Here is a 16,792-nt window from a genome sequence, read left to right on the forward strand (position 1 = left end):
TCCATGTTCAAGGATTCGAAGAAACAATACCATTAAAATGGCCATACTGCCCAGCAATTTACAGATTCAATGCTATTCCTATCAAACTACCAACGTTATTTTTCACAGAATTAGAAAAAATGACCCTAGAATTCATGTGGGGCCAGGAGTGGGAGCTCATGCCTGTAATCCCACCATTTTGGGAGGCTGATGCAGGAGGAATGCTTGAGGTCAAGAGTTTGAGACCAACTTGGGCAACAAAGTGAGACCCTGTCTCTACAAAAAATAAAAAATTAGCCAAGTGTGGTGGCACATGCTTGTGGTTCCAGCTACATGGGAGGCTGAAGCAGGAGGATCACTTGAGCCCAGGAGGTTGAGGATGCAGTGGGCCATGATTGCACCACTGCACTCCAGCCTGAGTGACAGAGCCAAGATTCTATCTCAAAAAAATAAAATTCATATGGGACCAAAAAAAAGGCCAAACATCCAAAGCAAACAAAGCCAGAGGCATCACACTACCTAACTTCAAACTATACCACAAAACTATGGTAACCAAAATCAGGATGGCACTGGTACAAAAACAGACACATAGGCCAATGAGACAGGTTAGAGAACCCAGAAATAAAGCCACACATCTACAACCATCGGATCTTCAATAAAGTCAAGAATAACAAGCAATGAAGAAAGGACTTCCTATTCAATAAACGGTGCTAGGATAACTGGCTAGCCATTTGCAGAAGATTGAAACTGGACCCCTTCCTTTCACTATATACAAAAATAAACTCAAAATGGATTAGTGACTTAAATGTAAGACCTAAAACTATAAAAACCCTAGAAGAAAATCTAGGAAATACCATTCTGGACACAAGCCTTGGCACAGAAGTTTCATGGTGAATTCTCCAAAAGCAGTTGCAACAAAATAAAAAATAGACAAGTGGGATCTAAATAAAGAGCTTTGGCACAGCAAAAGAAACTATCTAAAGAGTAAACAGACAACCTAAAGAATGGGAAAAAATATTTACAAACTATGCATCTGACAAAGGTCTAATATCGAGAATCTAAAAGAGACTTAAACCAACAAGCAAACCCAAATAATAAAAAATAGGCGAAGGACATGAACAGACACTTCTCAAAAGAAGACATATACATGGCCAACAAGTATATAAAAAATGTTCAACATCACTAATCATTAGAGAAATGCAAATCAAAACCACAATGAGATACCATCTCACACAAGTCAGAATGGACTACTATTAAAAAGTTAAAAAAAAAACAAACAGATGTTGGTGAGGTTGTGGAGAAAAGGGAATGCTTATACATTGCTGGTGGGAATGTAAATTAGCTGAGCCACAGTAGAAAGCAGTAAGAGATTTCTCAAAGAACTTAAAACAGAACCACCATTCAACCCAGCAATTCCATTTCTAGGTATATACCCAAAGGAATATAAATCGTTCTACCAAAAAGACAAGTATACCTGTATGTTCATTGCAGCACTATTCACAACAGCAAAGACATGGAATCAACTGAGATGCCCATCAATGGTGGACTGGATAAAGAAAATGTGGTACACATACACCATGGAATACTAAGCAGCCATACAAAAATGAAATCACGTCCTTTGCAACAACATGGATGGAGCTGGAGGCCATTATCATACAAAATCTAGCAACACGCAAGTTAACCACATAACAAGCCTGCACATGCACCCCCTGAACCTGAAATAAAAATTGGGGAAAAAAATGCCAAATCTACAACTGCTGACAGGCTATTACATTTCTTTTTTTCCTTATTTCTTTTTTTCTTTTTTTTGAGATGGAGTTTCACTTTTGTTGCCCAGGCTGGAGTGCAGTGGTGCGATCTCGGCTCATGGCAAACTCTGCCTCCCAGGTTCAAGCGATTCTCCTGCTTCAGCCTCCCGAGTAGCTGGGATTACAGGCATGCGCCACCATGCCTGGCTAATTTTGTATTTTTAATAGAGATGGAGTTTCTCCATGTTGGTAAGGCTGGTCTCAAACTCCGGACCTCAGGTAATCCGCCCGCCTCGGCCTCCCGGAGTACTGGGATTACAGGCTTGAGCCACTGCACCTGGCCTATATTTCTATTAACAAACACTTATATATGTATAACAAACACTTAATACAATTTGATATAACTAGGTAAGATACTATTTGAAATTCTACTTGCAAAAGCAATTATCCAGAATATTTGGAAATTACTGTGAGTCTTTTCTATACATTTAGACAGATATAACTGGGATAAGTATAATAAAGACTTGCAGAAAATAAAGAGTATTACTTAAGGAATTTCCTAACCTGTAACAAAAGTTGTTTTAGGAGAAATGAAACTTAAGGACTGGAATCTAGAATTAGTTATTTGATCTAATTAGACTGAAAAGCATTAATACGTTTTTTGCCAGCGGTTAATGAGAAACTGGTAGTCCATGGCATGCAATGGCAAAACAATTAATTAAATAAATTATCACCTATGGACAACTATAATCAAGTGCCTACAGATAACCAAATAGTTACTGCCATAAAATATTTTAGTTCAAATAAGAACAATGGGGTTAGTCCATTGTTTTAAAGTGTGCTAGAGAATTTGGAGAAAGATCACAATGAGCTCAGGCTTTAGATTCCTATCACGAGTTTCAGGTAAGGGAACAGAAAAATGTCTATGACCGCTCTAAAAGATAAATCAAGTAAGATATAGCAGCTGCAGTGCTGAGATGTCTAAATATAATATACAAAGTCTAATCTTTTAGCTGACTCAGCTAACAAGACACACTGAGTTCACAACCTCACAGGTCTTTTAGGTTAAATTAGATGCTGACAGGGAAGAAGAGTGTGGTGACTATATACTGTCAATTTAGCTAAGCTGGTACTACATTACCTCTAGTTCCTTTCTCTGTATGGTGCTGTTAGTGTCACTTTGTGATTGGAAGGTGGAAGTGAAGCGGCATCTATGCTTATGCTCAGAGGTCAATGTAGGGTCAGGTACTCTTGCAGCTTGCTCATACTATCACGAACCAAAAAGATGCTCAACACCACTCCCGTTAGGGAGATGCAAATCAAAACCACAATGTGATATCCGGTTCACATACATTAGGATGGCTACTATTAAAAAAAAAAATCAAGCGTTGGTGAGGATATGGAGAAACTGAAACCCTTGTGCTGGTGGGAATGTAAAATGATGCAGCTACTACGCAAAACAGTATAACAGTTCCTCAAAAAATTAAAAGGATAATTACCGTAAGATCCAGCAATTCTACTTTTGGCTGTATACTCAGAATAACTGAAAGCAGGAGCTTGAAGAGATGTTTGCATACTCATGTTCATAGCAGCATTATTTACAATAAGCAAAAGGTGACAGCAACCCAAAGTGTCCACTGACAGATGAACGGGTAAACAAAACATGGTATATACATACAATGGAATATTATTTAGCCTTAAAAAGGAAGGAAATTCAGACACATGCTACAATATTATGTTAAATCAGCCAGTCACAAAAGAACAAATACTGTATGATTTCATTTATATTAAGTACTTAGGGTAGCCAAATTCATAGACACACAAGGTAGCATGGTGGTTGCCAGGAGCTGGGGGCAGGGGGAAATGGGAGTTATCATTTAATAGATAGGAAGTTTCAGTTTGGGAAGATGGAAAAAGTTATGGAGATGTATGGTGGTGACATTTGCACAACAATATAAATATACGTAATGCCACTAAGCTGTATACTTAAGGATGGTTAAAATAGTAAGTTTAATGTTATATATATTTAACCACAGTTTTTAAAAATCCAACTAGAGTTCATTGATTCTTTAAGTACTTCTGTACTTTCTGAAATAAAAAGATGTTCAAGCCCTTCTTATATTTTCCTTGCCCTACTCCTGCTGCTAGCCATTTCTTCAAGAATTCCTAGTTCCTTTTAGTAGACTCATATTTAGAAACTAAGATCTGGACACTAGACATGCTCATTGCTATAGGGTGTCTCTGTTGCCAGACTCTCTCAGAACAGAGCCAGGAAATATATGTATGCATTCCTAACTCCTCCCCTCATATACACATAGACATATACCCACATTTCCACCTGTTATTTTAGTATTTATAAAAAGATAAGCATCATTAGCTTAAATTCATCCAAAACCATATGATTCATTCTAGCTTTCTCCTTTTCCATATTTGTGCTCACTTCTCTATCTGTGAAAAACTTGGCTACCATTACCCTCAATAGATTTACTTATTTGCTTTGTCTTCTGAGGATAAACAATATCCTGACTTCACTAGGCCACCTATACTACCTCATTTAAACTCAATGTTTATAAGTATAAGGCCCAGCTTCTATTTGGCTGCCATTACTTCTCTCCCTGAGCCTGTTTAATGGTGCCTGGACAAGGAAAGAAAGAAGGAAAGAAGGGAGGGAAGGAGAAAGGAAAGGCAAGAGAAAAGAAGAAGGAATGGGAGGGGGACAGGAAAGGTAGAAAGCACAATTTCTAAAAAATTTTACTTTTTAGTTATTTTTTGCTGATGAAAATAAATGCTATTGATTTTTATAGGCTAATCTTATATTTGAAAACCTAACTGAATCATCTTATTAGTAAAAATAGTTTGTTCTGATATATTTTCTAGGTAGAGGATCAGAAATCTGATTTTCTATCTAAAAATAATGACAGCTACTGACACACTAATAACACTGTTAATAGTGTAATAGTAAGCATCTTTGTCTTGCTCTAATTTTAAAGGAATGCATATAAAGTTTCTTCATTAACTACAAGCGTTGCTGTAGGTTTTACCAAACATGGAAGCTCTTTTCTAATAACAGCTTCTAAGAACTTTTAAATAAATAGCATTAAACTTTATTAAATGCCTTTTCTTAACTGACTGAGATAATCATAATTCTTTTCCTTTAATCTATTAATGGGGTGCATTACACTGAAAGAATCCTAGGTTAAACTCCACTATATTATGACGTTTTACTTTTTTAATGCACTACTGGATTAGATTAGCCAATATTTTTCTTAAGAGTTCTGCATTTACATTCATAAGAAAAAGGGTTTTTTTTTTCCCTTTCTTTATATTGTATCTATCTGATTTTGGAATCAGAGTTACTCGAGATTCACGTTTTATTAAAAACATAATGCTGACTGACAAAAGACAAAAACAGAATGAAATACATAATACACCATTTACATAAATTAAAATACACGTGTAGTAAACAATATACATTTTTCAAGGACACCTGCATAGAAAATAATATATTGAACACATTAAAATATCCACAATGTATACATACTTCAAAACATCATGTTGCACATGATAAATATACAACTTTATCTGTCAATTAAAAAAGCACATTTAAATGCTTGAGGGAGATTGGGAGCATAATGCTGATAAAAATAAACAAATAAATAAAATAAGGAAGGGGCCTTGCAGGGACCAAAGATGATACTGTGTTATGAACTGGAGAACCAGGAATGCTTCTCGTAAGCAGGGATTTAAAAAAAAGTGTCCTGAGATCATGAAATTCAGAGGACGAGACACTTTAGAGGGCATTTAGTCCAATCTCCCTGACAATGTAGAAATCCTTTACAGCTTTCCTGACAAATGACTATAAGTGTGTTTGATGGCACACTGTATGAGATGGGGATGGCATTTCTACAAAGCTGCCCATTTCACTGTTGAAAAGTTTCAAATGTCAGCTCTGATCTCCCCCTTCCCAAACTTAACAAATCAGAACATCTGATGATGGGGCCCAGAAATGAACATGAAAAAGTTTTAAAAATGACTACTCCAGATAACAGGACACTGATATTTCATCTCTAGGTATATATCAAATTTACTTGTGGGACATTAAAAAATACAGATGTGTAAGCTTCAGCTATGGTGATTGTAACTCAGCAGTATGAACATTTGCACTTTAAATATATCGATGACACTCCTGTCCACTGGCACAATATTGACCAGCTGTATGTAAACTTTAAGTTTACTTTCAAGCTAGGTCATGAATTATCAACATGTCCGTCAACATTCTCTAACCTAGAGATTACTGTGCACAAAGACATAAAGGTGAGTAGAGCTTGGCTCGGGTTGATGATTAGATTATAGCCAAGAAAGGGGCAAAAGCTACTGGCCTGTGAAGGGACAGAAACTCAGTATAGGGACTAAAATTCTAACCAGCTGAGGTAAGCAGCTACTTACAATACATTCATTTATTCATTTATTAATTCATCAAATTTTTAGTGAGAGACTACTCCATGCCAGACAAAATGGGAAATATACATGTCAACAGGCAATATCATTATATGTGGTAAGTGCTACTGCAGGATCATCGTGGATAGTATAGGGGAAGTACAAGATGAAGTAGAGGCACAGAGTCGCTACCAATCCAGGCTTCATGGGCTGAGGAAGGCTTCCAGAAAGAAATGACATCCAAGCTGAAATTAAAGGATGAGTAGGAGTTGGCCAAGGGAAAGGAAAGATTGAGGGAGCAGGGAGGAGAAAGGAAAGGGGGAAGAAACAGTGTTCCAAACAAAGGCAATAGATGTGTAAGGCCTGGGGACTGACAGCAGTGAACGATGAGACTGTAGATATAGGCAGGGGCCAAGATAAGATCAGAATTTACTATGAAGGCAAAAGATTTTAAATTGTGAAGTGAAAAGATACAACTTGAAATATACAAGTATCACTTTGGGGAAATGGAGAACAGTTATATTATAGAAATGGGTCAGGATGGAGGTAGGGTAACCAGTTAAGAAGTTGGTGTGGTAGCAGAATTTAGGAGATGAATTTAGGCTTCAGATTTGGAAGGCAGAAGCAAGAGATGGTAATGCAGATGAGTAAGACTGCCTAGGGAGAATTTTAGACTGAGAGAAGATCTAAAGATGGATCTAAAGAGGCAAATGAAAATACCAGATTTTCATTTAGAATTCATTGCTTTAATTTACTAGTTGTGTGATTTCAAAAATGTACTTAATTTCTTTAAGTCTATTTCCAGAGGGCAACCATGATTGTGGCTTACCCAGTTTCATGGACAAATAAAAGCTGAGATTATCTGAGGCAGTGCAGAGTGATACAGGCACCCAAGAAGGAAGAGGATAGGACAATTATAAATGCTGACTGGATGGTTCTTTTACAAGAAAAAATGGAAAATGAAAGCAGACTGGGGGAACAATGGTGGGGAGCAGCAAATGACTTTGTTTGATGGTCCCTTCTGTTTAGGTCATTCCCTGAAAGGAGAAGTAAATCAAAGAATGACAGAAGAAAATAATGTCCACATGGATGAAGCTTGTTGAGTGACAGCTTCATTATAGTATGCCCTGGGAGAGCTGTTCTACTGAAAAACATCAACCTCCACATCTTTAATAAAGTGTTTTTCTCTTTGGCTGGTCACATTTCTCAGAGAACAGTTTTACAGTCTCTTGCCTGGAGGGTAGGCTGCCAGAGTCCTGGAAGCTAAAGGGGGAAAGCCCACTGGCATTCTCAATATTTGGCATTCACACAACCTCCTTGTTTGCAGCAAGACAGAATTTCCCTCAACCAGACCTAATATCTTCCAGGCCAATGACAGCCTCTCTCTCATAAAAATAAATACATAAACAAACAAACATCTAATCTTCTGCCATGGTAAAGGAGAGGCAGCTGGCTGTTTACACCGAATTAAGAAAGGAACTGGGAGGGGGATCCAACAGAATCTTAAGCAGCTTTCAACCAATCCTCTATTTTTATGTTTTAGCCTCACCTTGTCCTTCTGCTCGCAGAGATACATAATGTTACTAATTCCTGAGCCTTTTGGGGTTTTGCAAACTGGGCTGCTTCAAGGCTTTTCCCGCTGCTACTTGGGAAAAGGCTTTCTCGGGTCTGCTAAGTAAAGATCACTCATCTATCAGCTTTCTAGTTTCTAAGATGTTGCTGTTGTCTCCTCTCCTGTTTTGTCTGTGGGTTTATGTATTTTTTTTTAAGTGGTTTACTTTTGTTTTAATGGGCTTTTGGGTGGTAGCAGAGATTAATGTACATATGCAATCTGCTTACTTTAACCATAGGTTACTCCATCTACTGTTCTCATCTCTTCTCCAACCACATGTCTACACTATACTCACTAATATGGAAATATTCCTCAGTTTTCAAAATCACAGGCTCTTTCCTGCATATCAAAACCACAATATGATACCACCCTATTCCTGCAAGAATGGCCATAATCAAAAAATAATATATATTGGTGTGGATGCAGTGAACAGGGAACACTTCTACACTGCTGGTGGGAATGTAAACCAGTACAACCACTGTGGAAAACAGTGTGGAGATTCCTTCAAGAAGTAAAAGTAGAACTACTATTTGATCCAGCAATGTATCTACCCAGAGGAAAAGAAGTCATACCAAAAAGATTCCTGCACATGCATGTTTCTAGCAGCACAATTTGCAATTGCAAAAATGCGGAGCCAATCCAAATGCCCATCAATCAATGAGTGGATAAAGAAACTGTGGCATATCGGGTTGGGCACGGTGGCTCATGCCTGTAATCCCAGCACTTTGGGAGGCTGAGACAGGTGGATCACAAGGTCAGCAGATCAAGACCAGCCTGGCCAAGATGGTGAAACTCCATCTCTACTAAAAATACAAAAATTAGCCAGGCGTGGTGGCATGCGCCTGTAATCCCAGCTACTCGGGAGGCTGAGGCAGAGAATTGCTTAAACCTGGGAGGCAGAGGTTGCAGTGAGCCCAGATCGCGCCACTGCATTCCAGCCTGGGCGACAGAGTGAGACTCAAAAAAAAGGAAAAAGAAAAAAAAGAAACTGTGGCAGATATATTTGATGGAATACTACTCAGCCATAAAAAAGAACTGAATTAATGGCATTCGCAGCAACCTGGATGAGATTGGAGACTATTATTCTAAGTGAATAAGGATTACTTTATTCTTTTTCCAGTGTTCCAGCTTGATGCAAAACTTTCAGGTTCAACCAGATGGCCAAGACTTATAGAGGCCAAGGGTGTACTCACAAATCTGATTGTCCCAACTGCTAACTGCTCAGGGCTTGGTTTTCTCTACTTGTCCTTTTCTTCAGAATATAAAGAGGTATACATTAGAGATTTTCTTTTCTTCTTAGGAGAAACAATGTACCAAAATAATGGTTTATATTTGTTTGTAATTTTCTGAGATCTATTTCTATGTTAGTGAGAAGGTTCCTCATTGTATATGCAATTTAACATAATGCTGGACATAGAAGACTTCACTGGGTTTTAAAATTATAATTTATTTTTAAAAGATCTTAGCTAGGATGTAGACACATAAAAAGCTTTAATTGTATATTTGACAAAATAAAAAGTTAAGGCCATGATATTTTTGGAGAGATTTTTAGTAATCTCAGTTTCAAAAAATACTAAAATATGATCAGTTCTTTGAAATGAAATGATAGGTAGGAATAGTCTATAACCTCTATGAAACAGTGCTGTAAAAAATTACACTAGCATTGAAATAACCTGATAAACAGCCTTTTGGCAGTACTCATGTTCCATTTAATTTTCCCTTGTGGATAGGAAAGACAGAAGAATAACTTCTAGGTCGTGAAAAGTAAAAATTACCAAAGTTTTTGAATCGCTACCTAAAAATTAGTCCATTTAGTTAATGTTTCTTTCTTAAAACATCAACACAGATGTTTGGCCACTCTGCCTTGAAACTCTATGCTTTTGTAAAAAAATGTTCAGAATGTCATGTTAAATCCCTGTTGATAAGTACGTTGTTGCATCAAGAATATAAATACTAACAAATCCCCAGTGGGTGACACATTAAACAAATAACACATTAAAGTAAGAACATCACATGTAAGTCCATTCATAACTGCGAAGGGCCTCTATACAACGTTCAACAACAGCATGTGCTTGATGAAGCACAGGATCTCTTTTTATGTATACATGAAATAGTGAATTATAAAATATTAAGTGCCCCTCAATCCAAATGTATTTGGTTTTTTTCAAACAACTCCTGAGTAAATCAATTGTATTTGAAAGCTGCAAAAAAAAAACAAAAACAAAAACAAAAAAACTCCATGTCTTTTTGTTTCTAGAAATATGATTATTCAAATGAAAAATATTTGTAGCCTAAGGGTATCTGCTATTCTATAAGTGCCATAATTGTAAATGCTAAAATTAAGTTTAGAGAAAGCCTTAAAAGTTAGTTCTTCAGCTAATAAACAGCACAGAAAGTACTAATAGCAAAAAGCTCCAAAATGGTTTTTGTCATTTTAATACCAGTTATTGGGGAATTAGGAAATTACCTGACTTTAGGACTTCTAGAGACCTTAATCTGTTAATTCTATTCCTTTATCCTCTATAATAATGGCAACAAAGTAACTGTAATAAAGTAACAAAAGACAGGGCTTTTTTTTTAGGGCAAGTTCTTCTCATAGGATGCTAAAATTTCCTTTCTAAAAAACTGAGGACTTTTTTCAAACTATAAAAGTAATACATGCTTGTTATATATCTTATATAATGTAGTTATATGTGTATGTTTCAAGCAGAGAAGGGTTTAAAATGGAAATCAAAACTCTTCTAATCCACATCCCAGAGGTAATCATTGGTATCTCTCTTATCAGGATAATCTTAACAGGGTTTAGTGTAAATATCCTTCCAGATTTTTACTATCATATACATACATACATACATATAATTTTAGGTCAAAAATAGATTCATATCTACTTTATGTAACTTCCCTTTTGCCTACTTAGCAATATATAAGAAATTTTTCCATATCGGTACATATATAGATGTACTTGTTTCTATTTAGTAGCTGAACAGTGTTCTAAAGAAGAGTTGCACCATATTTAATCACTAGCCAAATGGTAGGCAGTTAGGCTGTTTTTTATTTTTGCCATTATAAAGTATTATATCTACTGTCTCATACTCTAAAGAATGTATATCCAGTAAAAGTGAATCATCCCTTAACTTGTCAATTAACTTATACAATCTACAAAATGTTTGAAGTGAGTTTGAGAAGATAAATATGCCCTGTAAAGAATCTAATAGCAGTCAGTACTTTAAGACATAAAATATACATAAGCTATAAGGTTATGAAGAATGATACAATGAACACCCATGTATCTAAATGGTATATTACCATTACATTGGAAGATCCCCATGTTTACTGCCCCTCCTCTGTGTCCCACAGAGGTAATTTTCTTAAATATTTTGTTTCTTATTACCTTAGTTTTAAAAAAATACTTTTACCATGTATGTTTGTATCATTAGATTAAATATCCTTAAATAGTATATAACATGCACTTGAATTTTGTAAAGTGGATCCGTATTATAGTTGAATTGTCCTTTTTTTTCTTTTTTCCTTTTTATTTTTCTGTAACTCATGACAGTGCTGAATTGTCTTTTTATTTTTGTTCAGAATTATCTTCTTTAAGATTCATCTACATTATCCTTTGTAACTGCAGTTCATTTATTTTCTCTGATATATAATATTCTAGTGTGAGAAGATATAAGTTATCCATTCTAGTGTTGGTTGGCATATGAGTCATTTCAAGTTTTCTGCTATTTTGAACAATCTTGCCATTAACATTTTTGTACATGTCTCTTGATGTATGTGGGCAAGAGCTCCCCTAGGAATGAAATCACTAGGTGATAGAGTACGCTTCATATGCAGCTTTATAAGATAATGACAAATAATCTTATTTCTCATATCTTATTAAAATTTCTAAAGTAGCTATACCAACTTACACGTTCACTAGCAGAGTTTATATACTCTATTTGTTCCATACATTTGTTTGATATTATCAGACTTTTTAATTTTTGCCAAATAGTGACTGTAAAAGGCTCTGCTTATAGTTTTAATTTGCATTTCTTCAATTATTGACACAGATCATCTTGTTATACACTTATCATCCAAGTGGGTTTCCTTAACTCTTTTTTTTTTTTTTTGGAGATCTTATGTTAGGCTGATTTATAAGTGCTGCTCTGGGCAGTTACACAATTTGTTTATAGTAAGGAGTTGTCTGACTTTGAGCATACTGTACTTGGCGATTAGAAGTCATCATGGCAAGAGAAAACCACAGGTGGCCCCCTGAAGCAAACACAAAAACCAGAGAATGGTAGGGGAAATGTAGAGATAAAGGTGGGGTTTGTTTCTTATTACAAAAGAAAAAAATAACTGCTCGGTAGTCTTAACAAAACAATGGAATATTTCACACTGGGAGAAAAGACATTGGGATACAAAATTTCAAGTGTTTTGACTCTAGCCCTGTCCCCATATCCTTCAAGAGCAGAGGCAGAAGGAGACAGTTAAAGCAAACAGGCAATTCTGCAAAAATTACTTAGAAACTCTACAGATTTGACCAAAATCTAAACTTCTATTTTGTTTTTTAAAAATTTAATATATCAAAAGTCCTGCTTTAGTGACATGTTATTCCCACCAGAAAATAACCCCAATATTCCCTCTGTCAGTAACATGCTCAAGTTGACCAGCTAACTCTTACCTCTAAACCCATGTGGACAAGTATATGTCTTTTAAACCAAAGCCATGGGGATCAAGTGACTGCTAGTAACATGTCGTCTGTTAACTGACCAGTATTCGTCTTCTCCAGAGGGTGGGCAGGGCACAGAAACCCTAGAGTGGTCATGAGGGACTAACCGCAAATCAACAGCCTTTCAAGCACCACTTCCCTCACTCCTTACTCAAAAGGGGCTACTTGATTTCTGTCTAGATTATTTGCTTTGAATTTGGTATCCCGTGACCTGTATGTTGTTTTTCCCTTAGCAAAACACACATAAGCCACAAAACTATACATATAATCTTTTTGTTTTTACTTTTTTTTTTTTTTTTTTTTGAGACAGATTCTTGCTCTGTCGCCCAGGCTGGAGTACAGTGGCGTGATCTCGGCTCATTGCAACCTCCACCTCCTGGGTTCAAGCGATTCTCCTGCCTCAGCCTCCCGAATAGCTGGGACTACAGACGCCTGCCACCATGCCCGGCTAATTTTTTGTATTTTTAGTAGAGTCAGGGTTTCGCCATGTTGGCCAGGATGGTCCCAATCTCCAGACCTCGTGATCCACCTGCCTTGGCCTCCCAAAGTGCTGGAATTACAGGCATGAGCCACTGCACCCGACCCTTGTTTTTACATTTAAATATAAAACTACTACTGTTTTGTGTGATAAATAGAGGACCAAGCAAAAAGAACCTTTTCTTCTTTCAAGGTAGGGATATCCATCAGTTTATACTAAGCTTTGTGTTCAGAGGAGAGCATTTCACCCCAAGCTAGGCTAGTTCCACACAAGCAGGAGACCAAGGGCATTCTCCTCCCTGATCCCCAACCCCTACCTTCTCTCCTAATCCCTACTTTTAGTAGAAAGTTGGTTATAATCTTTTAAGAAACATTTCCACCGCAAAGGGAAATCCTAACCTAACCAGAATAAGTCAGGTCTTCCCCTCTCAGGTCCCTCAAAGAAAAAATCCCCCTCCTTCAAACATGTAGTCTGTTCCGATAGCTACGCTTATTGAACAGGCACACTCTGTTAAATGGAAGCAGTGGTTATGTTTCACCACCCACCTCCCCACTAATGTACTAAAAAGCTTCAGTGATAGGGAAAGAAAAGGAGGGTAAAGATGTGAAGAAATTAATAATTTGACCCCTTATCCCAGCCAAAGAAAGAAAGCAAGATTAACTGGGCACAAGGAATTTAAAAAGACCCTCATATTCCATCCTTTCAGTTACAATTAGGACAACTGGGAGAGGGGAAGAGTTGGAGTTGGATGAAGAACTAGGAGGGGCTTGACAGCTGGAGGTCTAGTTCACTTAGTTTTTGTACTGGAAGGGTTCAACTCCGGTTTGAGAAGACACGGGCAGATGAGGGCTTCTGTCACCGAAAATGGGTCACAGTCGGCAGAGAGGCAATGATCTTCAAAGTAACCCTTCTTCTCCTGGCCAACAGTCTGGGGAGTGTGTATGCTGGCACTATGATGGGCTATAAGAGCAGAAAAGTCGTTGATGTTGGAAGTTTCATGGGAATGCGGATGTGGTACTGCTGTCGCTTGCTTAGTTTCTTGATGGCCTCCTCAATGTACTTCAGACCATTCTCCCGCATGGCTTTGGTGCTAATGTTGGTATGGCAGCCTGCACCATTCCAGTTCCCAGGAATGGGCTTAGGATCAAAGGTTGCTATCACTCCGAAGTCTTCACATACACGATGTAAGATGAAACAGGTCACCCAGAGATGATCTTCCATGCTGATTCCTTCACAGGGTCCGATTTGGAATTTCCACTTGGCAGGCATGACCTCAGCATTAGTCCCTGCAATCTTGACTCCAGAATACAAGCAGGCCCGGTAATGAGCCTCCACAATGTCCCTGCCACAGGCTTTGTCTGCTCCCATACTACAGTTAAGATGGACCCTGGGGCTCAGGGAATCCACTGGAAGGCCAACCAAAGGGGTGCCTGTCTGTCCCCATGAGATTATATATTCCTGCTCCATGCCAAACCAGGGGTGCTGGTTGCTCACCATGTCCATTATCCGTTTACAGGTGTGCCTCAAATTGGTCTCTGCAGGCTTTCGATTGCACTTGAAAACTTCACAGAACACCAGCTTGTGGAGTTCCTTGTGGAAGGGGTCCCAAAACATGGCAGCAGGCATGAGATACATGTCACTGTTGGAACCTTCAAAGTACTAGAGCCATCAAAATTCTACTCAGGTAACTCTTCCACACACTTGGGCTCACTTGCAGCGCAGTCTTGCTTGAGTACCATCGATTCAGATATACATGGCCTGGACTTTCTCACCCTGAGGTAGGGACATGTACACCTGCTTGATGCCTCGGTTTAAGTGGGAGCTTGCTGAGATGGTCATGGTGGAAGGTGTTCTGGGCACTGAGCAGGCGGGTAGGTAAAGGTAGGCTGTGAGAGTGAGGAGAGGAGAGAGGAGGGGAGGCCACTGCGCTGCTCAGAAACTCTGCTCTTCTCCCATTCTCGGCTCTGCCTTTTAAGATACTTAAATCTTTTGCTCATTTTCAAGTTAGGTTGTCTTTTTGAAAAAACACTGATTTGTAGGGTTTTTTTCTTTTTTAAAGAGATGGGGTCTTGATAAGTTGTCTAGGCTGGAGTTCAGTGGCTATTGATAGGTGCAATTATAGTGTACTGCAGCCTAACTCCTGGGCTCATGTGATTCTCCTATCTCAGCTACCTGAGTAGCTGGGACTATAGATGCACACCACCATGCCTGGCTTATAGTTCTTGTAATCTGAGCATTAACCTCTCTCTCTGAGGTTTATGTTTTCCCTCTCTTTATGGTATCTTTTAATGAACAGAAGTTTTTAATTTTAATGTAGTCAAATTTATCAATCTTTTCTTTTAACATTGGCACTAGTTGTGACTAGTTTAACAAATCTTTCCCTACCCCAAATTCATAAGGATATTTCCTGTATTATGTTTGAAAACTTTTAAGCTTTATAGATTAGCTTTTTTTGGCTCTTCATATTTAAGTCTTTAATACATGTGGAAATGATTCTTGTGTGTGGTGGGAGGTATCTATGCATTTTTTGTATCAATGGTATGTTATGTGTACATGTCCCAGCACTATTAATTGAACTGCTCATCTTTTCACTGCTGGTGCCAATTTTGCCATAAATCATGTTTCCATATATGTGTGCATTTGTTTCTGGGCTTTCTATTTTATTCTGTTGGTCAATTTGTTTATAAGTGTGCCAATTCTACACTGTCTTAAATAATAATAATAATTATTATTATTTTTTGAGACGGAGTTTCGCTCTTTCACCCAGGCTGGAGTGCAGTGGCACGATCTCAGCTCACTGCAACCTCCGCCTCCTGGTTTCAAGTGATTCTCCTGCCTCAGCCTCCTGCGTAGCTGGGATTACAGGCGCCTGCCATCAAGCCTGGCTAATTTTTGTATTTTTAGTAGAGATGGGGTTTCACCATGCTGGCCAGGCTGGTTTTGAACTCCTGACCTTGTGGTCTGCCCACCTCAGCCTCCCAAAGTGCTGGGATTACAGGCATGAGCCACTGTGCCTGGCCAAATAATATAATCTTAAACTAAATTTTTGATACCTGACAACGTAAATTGCTATGCTTTGTTGTTTTTCTTTAGGAGTATATTGGTAATTTTAAGGCTTTTATTCTTCTGTTTAAGGTTCTGATAGGAATTGCATTGTCTCTGTAGATTGTTTTGGGGAGAATTGATATCTTTAACATATTGAGTCTTCCATTCCATACAAATGGTATATTTTCTCATTTATTTAGGCCTTGTTTCATTAATAAATTTGATTAATTATATCCTATAATTCTTGCTTTCCAATGTACCAATATTTAACATGCATTTATTTACTTTGTCTGGAGTCCCACGGATGATCTTTGAAGTCTTAATATTTAATTACATTTCCACCTTATGCAAAATGTTTGAGAAAGGAACTTTACATTACCTCTCAACAGAATGCCAATGTCATAGACTCTCTAACAAGGGAGGCAGGATGAGGAAACAAGATTATTAGCTTCTCCTAAATTGTCTTCACTGTTTTGTGGGAAGTTTGTTTCTGAAAGATCATACACACATTTTGAAGCCAAGTGGAAATTTTGTTGTTGTGCTTTACAAACACAAAGTACTTAAATACTTAATTAAGTAATTCATTTATCATTTGGATTATCCACCGTTCATTGTCCTCTGCTTGGACAACTGAAAACTGAATGAAAAGGGCTGATGTGACTATAGACATTAAGTAATATATAACTGAATGCTTTAAAGATGACTTTTCATTTTCAAAGAACTTGCTTATATTACAGAACTAGTAAAATAATCTAGCATTTTCAAAGAGAAAACAA

General features: G+C 37.6%; 1 protein-coding gene and 1 pseudogene across 6 annotated transcripts in view; both read right to left on the reverse strand.

Annotated features, from left to right (window-relative positions):
* The window catches only part of SBF2 (SET binding factor 2), a 531,976-nt gene that overhangs the window by 179,764 nt on the left and 335,420 nt on the right, over positions 1-16,792 (reverse strand). The window lies entirely within an intron of this gene.
* LOC129525358 (glutamine synthetase-like) lies at positions 8,622-16,385 on the reverse strand (annotated as a pseudogene).

The sequence above is a fragment of the Gorilla gorilla genome, chromosome 9 (genome assembly GCF_029281585.2).
Source record: "Gorilla gorilla gorilla isolate KB3781 chromosome 9, NHGRI_mGorGor1-v2.1_pri, whole genome shotgun sequence".
Classification (NCBI taxonomy): domain Eukaryota; kingdom Metazoa; phylum Chordata; class Mammalia; order Primates; family Hominidae; genus Gorilla; species Gorilla gorilla.